Source organism: Arachis stenosperma, chromosome 3 (genome assembly GCF_014773155.1).
Source record: "Arachis stenosperma cultivar V10309 chromosome 3, arast.V10309.gnm1.PFL2, whole genome shotgun sequence".
In the NCBI taxonomy this organism is placed as follows: Eukaryota; Viridiplantae; Streptophyta; class Magnoliopsida; order Fabales; family Fabaceae; genus Arachis; species Arachis stenosperma.
This window is the reverse complement of record NC_080379.1, coordinates 133,775,501-133,787,520: the sequence shown is the minus strand read 5'-3', so window position 1 is coordinate 133,787,520 and position 12,020 is coordinate 133,775,501.

The following is a 12,020-nucleotide window of genomic DNA, read 5'->3' as shown; positions in this document are numbered from 1 at the left end:
ATGTATTCAGTTAGGCAATTCCAAGTAATGCATTTCAATCAAAATAAACAAATGCACATGATGTATGCCTGTCCTATGGCTGATGAGGCTCATCTGTCGGTTATCTAGCCAACCTAACAAGTCCGAAAACCTTAAACTGTCTAACGTGGCGGAAAAATCACCGATCAAAAGTTTATAGAGAAAATAGTGTTGCAAGTATAGCTCTTAACCAATGAAGATTCCGCGTATCAATTTAAAAGAGTTGTCACGAAATTTAGAAATAAAATACTGGGAGTATGAATCCTAGGTCGTCTCCCAACGAGTTTGCAGAGATAATGCTAATTTATTAATCAGTGATTTTTAAGAGAGTTGAGTTGAATAATGAGCAATTAAATAGTTGTAAAATAAAAACTAAGAATGATTTTTAATATTCTGAATAAAAGGCCTTGACGGGGGGAATGATCAATTGGAAGTTCTATCCTTGTTGGGATCTCTTAGGTATAGTATCAAAAAGGTTGTTGTTTTCACTTAGTCAACATTTACTAAATAAAGGAAAGTCAAGTGATTGAGCTAACTCTTATTCACAAATCCTAGTCCTCTCCCTTGGGAAGGTCTAGCGTTAGTAAATACAGAATTAGCCAACAACTTCCAATTTAATCTTCACTTAAGCTTCGCAACTCAAGTGTCTCCTCTTAATCAACCCCCATGTCAAGTAGGGAATCTACTCCATGGTCATGAATATAATACTCAGAAAAATATGAGAAGAAGACATAATAAATTAAATAAAATAGAGACTGAAAATTAATTAAAAATAAAAGTAATCCTCTGTATCAACAATCCATGAAAATAATCTAACTACCACTTTAAACAAGAATTAAGAATATGGAATAAATAAAAGAGCAAGTAAGGAAACAAATTAGAATAGTATCTTCAACGGAGGTGATGACTCTTCAATATCCAAAGCAAAAAGCATAGAACTCATAAACTATGAATGTAAAGTAAACCTAGAGGAAGAGTAGTTCCTCTCTAGATTCAGATCTAAAATCCTAAAACTATCCTAATGAGAATGTGTTGATGTATGTTGAGTCTCTGCATGTTTCCTAGCTTTATTATGTGTTTCTGGGCCGAAAACTGGGTCAAAACGCAGCCCAAAATCGCCCCCAGCATTTTCTATTATTTTTGCAGATCACGCATGTTACGCGTACGCGTCGGTCCCGTTCGCGTCATTCAGAAATTTTTCTTGTCATGCGTCTGCGTCGTCCACGCGTGCGTGTCATTCGTGCAAACTCCAATCCGCGCGTATGCGTCAGGCACGCGCACGCGTCGATGCGATTTTCTCCATTCCGCGCGCTCGCTTGAGCCACGCGCGCGCGTCAATGTTCGCTGGTCATCTCCTTAGTTTCTTGTGTTACTTCCATTTTTGCAAGCTTCCTCTCCGTTCTCTAAGTCATTCCTGCCCTGTAAAGCCTGAAACACTTAACACACGGATCACGGCATCGAATGGTATAAAGGAGAATTGAATTACACAAATTAAAGATCTCTAGAAAGCAAGTTTTCAACCATAGATCAAACTTAGGAAGGAATTGTAAAATCATGCCGTTCATATGAATAAGTGGGTAGAGACTTGATAAAACCACTCAATTAAACACAAGATAAACCATAAAATAGTGGTTTATCACTGTCTCATGTCGTGCATCTCCATGAGTCTATGCATAGATTTCACATTCATTCATCATTTAACCACTAAATGGGGATATCCATACCCGGGAATTTATACGTGCCCAGTCACCCTTACGACGTAGGGTCAACAGAGTATTGAGATTCAACCTGGAACACGTGGTGGTAAGCCACAGTTTTGTTACCCAGGAAAACTCGTATCTCAGATATCATTATTCATAAGCCATTTAGTATTCATAATCATTGTATAGTCATTTATCAAATCCATGGCATCATAACTTCATTCAATAACCACTTCCCTTTCACATAACTCATCATATTTACCTCTTTCTTCATTCTCAAGTTACCTCAGATTCCTAACTTCTGCTATTTACTAAGCTTACCAGTAGAATCTAGGGTTAACAAGGCAAAAATAGGGGTTTAGGGATTCAAAATCATATTTAGAATAGAAAAGAACAAGTGCTGGAAAACAGGGTGTGTACGTGCACACAATTCAGAAAGACATCAGGACATGTCGCACGAATGCATGCGTGCGCACCCATCACTTGGTGTGCATGTGCCTCACCTGTGCTAGCGCCACCAACAGAAAGCCTATCCTGGTGTGTGCGTGCGCATAAGGGCGTGCGTACGCACACTTTATGAAAAGCACTAGGTGTGTGTGCGCACAAGGTATGCGTACGCACAAGTAAATTTCTTGCTTCTGTTGGGTGCGTGCGCACAGTTGTGTGCGTGGTCACACAACAGAAAACCTGATTCTGCTGCAACATTCAAAATTTTAGTTTTTCGTATCGAATTTTCGATGTCCATAACTCCCTCTACATAATTCAGTTTTGTAAGACCCATAATTTTCAAAAAATATTATTATGAATTAATTTCAATTTATTTATTCATTAAAGACTTTATTTTTAGAAATTATTTTATTAAAAGTAATTAAATCAAGTTTTGACAATTAAATTAAAAATTTTACTAAATTTTATAATTATTGAATAATTTTATATATTTAAGTTATGCAGCTTAACAGTTGCAAAAGAATAAGAATTTTATACAATTTAGTTAAATAACAGAGATTATAAAATTTAATACTTTAATTTTATAAACAAAAAAATTAACTATATTATCTTTAATTTTAAATTAAAATATTCGATTAAAAATTAATTAGTAAATTAATAATCAAATAACATTTTTAAAATAATTTTAATAGATTAAATTAGGTTTTTAATTAATACTCTATATACCTAATTTTGTTAAAATTACCTAAACTACTTAAAATTCTAACCCTAATTCCTTTACCTACCGTCACTCACCTCACCATTACCCCCAAATCCCCAAGCTACCAGGAAAGAAAAAAGCAGAAAAAATAGAATTAGGGAAAAAGAAAGAAGAGAGTTGTGATGTGAATTAGGAAGCGAGGCGGAAGAGGGAGCTGACCACACCACCAACGCAGGAGAGAACCGAGGGGAGAATGAGAGTGATGCGTCAGAGAGAGAGAGAGAGAGAGAGAGAGAGAGAGAGAGAGAGAGAGAGAGAGAGAGAGAGAGAGAGAGAGAGTCGCCAGAAGCTGCTACATCGCCATCACTGTCGAAGGACCAGCTGAGGGAGAGCGGCACCGAGGAGAGAGGAAGACGCGAGTAAGGGTTGAGAGAGATGGGGACCGCGTCAGCTTGCCGCCAAGCTGCTGTCGTCGAGGGTCCATGGTGGCACTATCGTTGCCGTTCCTTCGTCGCCACCGCAGTTGGGTCGCTGGGAGAAGGAGAACCCGACACGAAGAGGGTGAAGATCCACTGTGGTTCGTTGCTCCAAGCTCCATCAGGCATAATTGAGGACATGATTGTCAAGGTTGGGCCATTCGCCTTTCCAACTGACTTTGTAGTGCTGGAAATGGAGGAGCACAAGAGTGCAACTCTCATTCTAGGAAGACCTTTCCTAGCAACTGGACGAACTCTTATTGACGTACAAAAAGGGGAAGTAACCCTGAGAGTCAATGAGGATGAGTTCAAGTTGAATGCTGTAAAAGCTATGCAGCATCCAGACACACCAAATGACTGCATGGGCGCTGACATTATTGACTCTTTGGTGGAAGAGATCAATATGACTGAAAGTCTAGAATCAGAGCTAGAGGACATCTTCAAGGATGTTCAGCCTGATCAGGAAGAACCATAGGAAACAAAAGATTTTTTGAAAATTCCTCAGGAAGAGGATAAGCCTCCCAAACCTGAGCTCAAACTACTACCACCATCCCTGAAGTATGCATTTCTGGGAGAGGGTGACACTTTTCCAGTGATCATAAGCTCTGCTTTAAATCCACAGGAAGAGGAAGTACTGATTCAAGTGCTAAGAACACACAAGACAGCTCTTGGGTGGTCCATAAGTAATCTTAAGGGCATTAGCCCAGCAAGATGCATGCGCAAGATCCTATTGGAGGATAATGCCAAACCAGTGGTTCAACCACAAAGGCGGTTAAATCCAGCCATGAAGGAGGTGGTGCAGAAAGAGGTCACTAAATTACTGGAGGCTGGGATTATTTATCCTATTTCTGATAGCCCCTGGGTGAGCCCTGTCCAAGTTGTCCCCAAGAAGGGAGGCATGACAGTGGTTCATAATGAAAAAAATGAACTGGTTCCTACAAGAACAGTTACAGGGTGGCGTATGTGTATTGACTACAGAAGGCTCAATACAACCACCAGAAAGGATCATTTTCCTTTACCATTCATAGACCAAATGCTAGAAAGACTAGCTGGTCATGATTATTACTGCTTTTTGGATGGCTATTCAGGTTACAACCAAATTGCAGTAGATCCTCAGGACCAAGAGAAGACAGCATTCACTTGCCCTTCTGGCGTGTTTGCCTAAAGGAGAATGCCTTTTGGTCTGTGTAATGCTCTTGCAACTTTTCAGAGATGCATGCTATCCATCTTCTCTGATATGGTGGAAAAATTCCTGGAAGTCTTCATGGATGACTTCTCAGTATATGGAGACTCATTCAGCTCCTGTCTTAACCACCTAGCACTTGTCCTGAAAAGGTGCCAAGAGAGTAACCTGGTTTTAAACTGGGAGAAATGTCACTTTATGGTGACTGAAGGAATTGTCCTTGGGCACAAAATTTCAAGCAAGGGAATAGAGGTGGATAAGGCAAAGGTAGAGGTAATTGAAAAATTACCACCACCTGCCAATGTTAAGGCAATCAGAAGCTTTCTAGGGCATGCAGGATTCTACAGAAGGTTTATAAAGGATTTTTTGAAAATTGCAAAACCTCTGAGCAACCTGCTAGCTGTTGACACACCATTTGTGTTTGACACACAGTGTCTGCAGGCATTTGAAACCCTGAAAGCTAAGCTGGTCACAGCACCAGTCATCTCTGCACCAGACTGGACATTACCATTCGAATTAATGTGTGATGCCAGTGACCATGCCATTGGTGCAGTGTTGGGACAGAGGCATAACAAGCTTCTGCACGTCATTTATTATGCCAGCCGTGTTCTAAATGATGCACAGAAGAATTACACAACCACAGAAAAAGAGTTACTTGCAGTGGTCTATGCCATTGACAAGTTTAGATCCTATCTAGTGGGATCAAAGGTGATTGTGTACACTAACCATGCTGCTCTTAAGTACTTACTCACAAAGCAGGATTCAAAACCCAGGCTCATAAGATGGGTGTTGCTTCTGCAAGAGTTTGATATAGAGATAAGAGACAGAAAGGGGACAGAGAACCAAGTAGCTGATCATCTGTCCCGAATAGAACCAGTAGCTGGGGCGTCCCTCCCTTCTACTGAGATCTCTGAGACTTTCCCAGATGAGCAACTCTTTGCCATTCAGGAAGCTCCATGATTTGCAGATATTGCAAATTATAAAGCTGTGAGGTTCATACCCCAGGAGTACAGTAGGGTACAAAGAAAGAAATTAATTTCAGATGCCAAGTACTACCTATGGGATGAGCCATATCTCTTTAAGAGATGTGCAGACGGAATGATTCGCAGATGTGTACCCAGAGAGGAAGCACAAAGGATCCTATGGCACTGCCATGGATCACAGTATGGGGGACATTTCGGAAGTGAGCGAACAGCCACTAAGGTCCTCCAATGTGGCTTCTACTGGCCTACTCTCTATAGAGATGCCCGAGAGTTTGTGCGTAACTGTGACAGTTGCCAAAGAGTTGGTAACTTACCTCACGGATATGCCATGTCTCAGCAAGGAATCTTAGAGATTGAATTGTTTGATGTATGGGGTATTGACTTCATGGGTCCGTTCCCACCATCATACTCAAACACTTACATTCTGGTGGCAGTGGACTATGTATCTAAATGGGTAGAAGCAATTGCTACACCCACTAATGATACTAAGACCGTGCTGAAATTCCTCCAGAAACACATCTTCAGCAGATTTGGTGTTCCCAGAGTCCTAATCAGTGATGGAGGAACTCATTTCTGTAATAAACAGCTGTACTTTGCTATGGTCCGATATGGAATTAGCCACAAAGTGGCAACCCCATATCATCCACAGACAAATGGGCAAGCTGAAGTCTCTAACAGAGAGCTAAAAAGAATCCTAGAACGGATTGTAATTGCCCGTAGAAAGGATTGGGCAAAGAGCTTGGATGATGCTCTGTGGGCATACAGAACAACATTCAAGACTCCAATAGGAACCTCTCAATACCAACTTGTGTATGGCAAGGCCTATCATCTGCCCGTGGAACTGGAACATAAAGCCTACTAGGCAACCAGATTCCTAAACCTGGACGCTAAGTTAGCTGGTGAAAAAAGATTGCTCCAGCTAAAAGAGCTAGATGAATTTAGACTCAGTGCCTTTGAAAATGCAAAAATTTATAAGGAAAAGGCAAAGAAGTGGCATGACAAGAAGTTGTCATCCAGAGTCTTTGAGCCAGGACAAAAAGTTATGCTCTTCAACTCTAGGCTCAGACTGTTCCCAAGAAAACTTAAATCCCGGTGGAGAGGTCCGTATGTGATTACAAGAGTGTCACCATATGGATATGTTGAGCTTCAGGATACTGATTCTGACAAAAAGTTCATTGTTAATGGACAGAGGATCAAGCATTATCTTGAAAGCAATTTTGAGAAAGAATGCTCAAAACTGAGGCTTGAATGATTCTCAGTGAAGGTCCAGCTAAAGATATTAAAGAAGCGCTTGCTGGGAGAAAACCCAGCCATTAGCAGGTTATCTGTTTTGTTTAATCAAAGTTTGATACATATTCTCAAAGGGCAATCATCAAATTGAAGGAATTCACAGAGTTACAGAAGGATTCAGTGCAAAAAGCAGAGAAAATGAGCTTGCTGGCGAAAAAACGCCAGTAAGGGGTACTTTGGGCGTTAAAAGCCAGAATGGGCACCATTCTGGGCATTTAACGCCAGTAAAGGTGCCATTTTGGGCGTTAAACGCCAGAATGGGCACCATTCTGGGCGTTTAACGCCAGGTGTGCAGCATCCTGGGCGTTTAGCAAAACGCCCAGTGATGAAGGGGTTTTTGGCGTTTAACGCCAGCCAGGGTGCCTGGCTGGGCGTTAAACGCCCAAATTGGCCAACATTTGGGCGTTTAACGCCAGAAAGGTGGGGGACAGAGATTTTGCTTTCCACTTCAAATTTTTTCAAACTTTCCTGTTTTGATCCATAGTTTTCTACATAAATACATTTCAAACTTTCATCATTCACCTTCAAATTTTCAACATTATAATCATTCTTCAAATCTCTTTCAAATCCTTCCCAAATCTTCTTCAAAAAACTCAAATATCTCTCAATTTCTTTCCATATCTTCTCAAATCTCCTTCAAAATTTTCGAACTGTCTCTCCCTTCCTTATAAATATATGTTTGGCCACACCCCTCTCTCCCACCATTCGAATTTGCTCTCTTCCTCTCTCTCCTCTTTCCTTTCTTTTGCTTGAGGACAAGCAAACCTCTAAGTTTGGTGTGTTTTTCCGTGATCACTAAGTTAAGGCTCATCAAGATCATGGCCCCCAAAGGAAAACAAACCAACTCAAGAGGCAAGAAAGAGAATGCTCCAAAAGACCTTTGGGGTCAAGAGAAGTTCTTAACCAAAGAACATGCAGATCATTACCACAAAATAATGGGTCTAAGGTCAGTGATCCCGGAAGTTAAATTTGATCTGAAAGAAGATGAATATCCGGAGATCCAAGAGCAAATTCGAAACAGAGGATGGGAAGTTCTAACCAACCCTGAGACAAAGGTTGGGAGAAATATGGTTCAGGAATTCTACTCAAAGCTGTGGCTGACAGATAAGCAGAGAATGATTGGAACCTCTTTTTATACCTACAGAACCATGGTCAGAGGGAGAATTATTTACTTCCATCTGGACAAAATAAGAGAGGTCTTCAAATTACCTCAACTACAAGATGATCCTGAATCCTTTAATAGGAGAATGGTGAAAGTAGATAAGGGGTTGGATCAAGTTCTAGAGGACATATGCCTCCCTGGAACCAAGTGGATGACCAATTCAAAAGGTGTCCCAAACCAACTCAAGAGGGGAGATCTCAAACCAGTTGCCAGAGGCTGGTTGGACTTCATAGGGCGTTCTATCTTGCCCACTAGTAACCGTTCTGAGGTTACTATCAAGAGAGCAGTGATGATTCATTGTATTATGCTGGAAAAAGAAGTGGAGATTCATCATCTGATTGCTTGTGAGATTTACACAATTGCAAACAAGAACTCCACTGAAGCCAAACTGGCTTATCCAAGCTTAATCTCTTTGCTATGTAAAGATGCGGGGGTGAGAATGGGAGTAGATGAATTCATCCCAATTGAGCACCCAATCACCAAGAGGTCAATGGAAGGACAAATGCAAGATAACTCTATCAAAAGGAGGGCGCAGGAGTTCCTTTCTGAACTTCCTGAAATTGACTACTGGACTCGTCTAAAAGCATCTGTTGCCAAGCTGCAAGAAGCTATGGAACAAATTAAGGAAGAACAGCAGAATCAAAACTGCATGCTCTGCAAATTGCTGAAGGACAAGAGAAGCAGGGGCGTGAGCTACAGGAGTTGAAGCGCCAAAAGCTCTCCCTTGAAGGGTCAAATACCCACAAGTTGAGGGAGCATCCACTTCTCAAAATCAAGGTTGTTGAGTCCTAACTCTGTGATAACCTCTATCATTAGGAGTCTATTTAAATTTTTGTTTTATATTACTATTAGTCTTATCTTATATCTATTTTTGAGTCCTATTCTTAATTCATGATTAATAAAAATTTAAGGTTCATGTCTTAAAGCTATGAATGTCCTATGAATCCATCACCTCTCTTAAATGAAAAATGCTTTAATCACAAAAGAACAAGAAGTACAGGATTTCGAAATCATCTTTGAAACTAGTTGAATTAGTTTGATGTGGTGACAATACTTTTTGTTTTCTGAATGAATGCTTGAACAGTGCATATGCCTTTTGAATTTGTTGCTTTAAGAATGTTAAAATTGTTGGCTCTTGAAAGAATGATGGAAAAGGAGAAATGTTATTGAGGATCTGAAAAATCATCAAATTGATTCTTGAAACAAGAAAAAGCAGTGAATACAAAAAAAAATTTATAATAAAGTTGTGATCCAAAGCAAAAAGAGTGTGCTTAAGAACCCTGGACACCTCTAATTGGGGACTCTAGCAAAGCTGAGTCACAATCTGAAAATGTTCACCCAAGTATGTGTCTGTGGCATGAATGTATCCAGTGGTAATACTGGAAGACAAAGTGCTTTGGGCCACAGCCAAGACTCATAAAGTAGCTATGTTCAAGAATCATCATACTTAACTAGGAGAATCAATAACACTATCTGAGTTCTGAGTTCCTATAGATGCCAATCATTCTAAACTTCAAAGGATAAAGTGAGATGCCAAAACTGTTCAGAAGCAAAAAGCTACTAGTCCCGCTCATCTAATTGGAGCTAAGTTTCTTTGATATTTTGGAGTCTATAGTATATTCTCTTCTTTTTATTCTATTTTGATTTTCAGTTGCTTGGGGACAAGCAACAATTTAAGTTTGGTGTTGTGATGAGCGGATAATTTATACGCTTTTTGGCATTGTTTTTAGTATGTTTTTAGTATGTTTTAGTTAGTTTTTATTATATTTTTATTAGTTTTTAGTTAAAATTCACTTTTCTGGACTTTACTATGAGTTTGTGTATTTTTCTATGATTTCAGGTATTTTCTGGCTGAAATTGAGGGACCTGAGCAAAAATCTGATTCAGAGACTGAAAAGGACTGCAGATGCTATTGGATTCTGACCTCTCTGCACTCAAAGTGGATTTTCTGGAGCTACAGAAGCTCAATTGGCGCGCTCTTAACGGCGTTGGAACGTAGACATCCTGGGCTTTCCAGCAATGTATAATAGTCCATACTTTGCCCGAGATTTGATGGCCCAAACCGGCGTTGCAAATCAGCTTCAGAATTTCCGGCGTTTAACGCCGGAACTGGCACAAAAATTGGAGTTAAACGCCCAAACTGGCATAAAAGCTGGCGTTTAACTCCAGAAAAAGTCTCTACACATGAAAGTTTCAATGCTCAGCCCAAGCACACACCAAGTGGACCCCGGAAGTGGATTTTTACGTCATTTACTCATTTCTGTATACCCTAGGTTACTAGTTCACTATTAATAGGACCTTTTGATATTGTATCTCTACCTTATGACACTTTACACGTTTCTCATTGTATCTTCTACAGCATGAGTCTCTAAACCCCATGGTTGGGGGTGAGGAGTTCTGCTGCATCTTGATGGATTAATGCAATTACTACTATTTTTCATTCAATCACGCTTGCTTCTATTCTAAGATATCACTTGTTCCTAAACATGATGAATGTGATGATCTGTGACACTCATCATCATTCTTACCTATGAACGTGTGCCTGACAACCACCTCCGTTCTACCTTAGATTGAGTAGATATCTCTTGGATTCCTTAATCAGAATCTTCGTGGTATAAGCTAGAATTGATGGCGGCATTCAAGAGAATCCGGAAGGTCTAAACCTTGTCTGTGGTATTCTGAGTAGGATTCAGGGATTGAATGACTGTAGGAAAGATGATTAGCCGTGCTGTGATAGAGCACGTTGAACATTTTCACTGAGAGGATGGGAGGTAGCCATTGACAACAGTGAAACCCTACATACAGCTTGCCATGGAAGGAGCCTTGCGTGCTTGAAGAAGAAGACAGTAGAAAAGCAGAGATTCAGAAGATAGAGCATCTCCAAAACCTCAACCTGTTCTCCATTACTGCAAAACAAGTAATTATTTCATGTTCTTCCACTTTTCACAATTAAACCTGAGAATTATTGATATCTTGACTAAGAATTACAAGATAACCATAGCTTGCTTCAAGCCGACAATCTCCGTGGGATCGACCCTTACTCACGTAAGGTATTACTTGGACGACCCAGTGCACTTGCTGGTTAGTTGTGCAGGATTGCAAAAGTGTGATTGCAATTTTGTGCACCAAGTTTTTGTACAACACCAAACTTAAATTGTTGCTTGTCCCCAAGCAACTGAAAATCAAATAAGATAAAAAGAAGAGAATATGCAATGAATTCCAAAAACATCTATGAAGATCAGTATTAATTAGATGAGCGGGGCTTTTTAGCTTTTTGCCTCTGAATAGTTTTGGCATCTCACTCTATCCTTTGAAATTCAGAATGATTGGCTTCTATAGGAACTCAGAATCTAGATAGTGTTATTGATTCTCCTAGTTAAGTATGATGATTCTTGAACACAGCTACTTTATGAGTCTTGGCCGTGGCCCAAAGCACTCTGTCTTCCAGTATTACCACCGGATACATACATGCCACAGACACATAATTGGGTGAACCCTTTCAGATTGTGACTCAGCTTTGCTAGAGTCCCCAATTAGAGGTGTCCAGGGTTCTTAAGCACACTCTTTTTGCCTTGGATCACAACTTTATTTTTTTTCTGTTTCTTTTTCTCTTTTCTCTTTTTTTTTTGTTTTTCTCTTTTTTTTTTGAATATTCACTGCTTTTTCTTGCTTCAAGAATCATTTTTATGATTTTTTAGATTCTCAGTAACATGTCTCCTTTTTCATCATTCTTTCAAGAGCCAACCATTCATGAACAACAAATTCAAAAGACATATGCACTGTTTAAGCATACATTCAGAAAATAAAAGTATTGCCACCACATCAAAATAATTAATCTGTTATAAAATTTAAAATTCATGCAATTCTTCTCTTTTTCAATTAAGAACATTTTTCATTCAAGAAAGATGATGGATTCATAAGACATTCATAACTTTAAGGCATAGACACTAAGACACTAATGATCATAAGACACAAACATAGATAAACATAAGCAAAAAATTCGAAAAACAGGAAAATAAAGAACAAGGAAATTAAAGAACGGGTCCACCTTAGTGATGGCG